The following is a 773-nucleotide window of genomic DNA, read 5'->3' as shown; positions in this document are numbered from 1 at the left end:
ATATATATATATATATATATATATATATATATATATATATATATACAATACTATGGCTAATACATTTCGAATATGTACTACATACTATGTATATATATTATCTCAATTGCTTACGATATATTTTAATCATCGAGCTATATATAAGGTATTGTGCAGAGCATATATACTCTATTACATACACTATTATATCTATACTATACGGACTGTATAGACCATCTATATATCCTATATGTTCTACTGTATGCACTACACCACATGTATTGTATTGATTACATATTTCATATATAGATTATATATATAATGTTAAGTATACTATATATTTAGTATGCACTATAAAAAACACATACAGACCATATAAAAAAATATATTTTATTATTCATATTCTATTAGATGCTGTATACTGCATATATTATATTTACGGATCGCGTAGTTTGAATGGTATGAAGCAGAAGGATCCAAAGGGGAAGAAAGCTGCTAGAAGCCCCAGTTCCTGCTGCTGCCCATCAGCAGCAGTACAGCAGCTGCAGCACAGCAGCTGCAAAAGAGCAGCAGCAGCCACCACCCGTTTTGTTTATTTTCGCATTAACTACTCAACTCTAAAAGCTTCTCCTCACCGCCTCCGCCCCGACTGGGCTGCCAGTTAGGGGCTGAGACGTTCCCGTGGAGGCGTTCGTCCCTCGAAAAAAGCCAACATAACCTGGCTTCGCTCAGCAGCAGCTGCTGCTGCTGCTGCAGCATCAGCAGTTGCTGCTGCTGCAGCATCAGCAGCACCG

The sequence above is a fragment of the Eimeria mitis genome, genomic scaffold (assembly GCF_000499745.2).
Source record: "Eimeria mitis Houghton genomic scaffold, Emh_scaff3151, whole genome shotgun sequence".
Lineage (NCBI taxonomy): Eukaryota > Apicomplexa > Conoidasida > Eucoccidiorida > Eimeriidae > Eimeria > Eimeria mitis.
Note: the sequence above shows the minus strand (reverse complement) of the source record.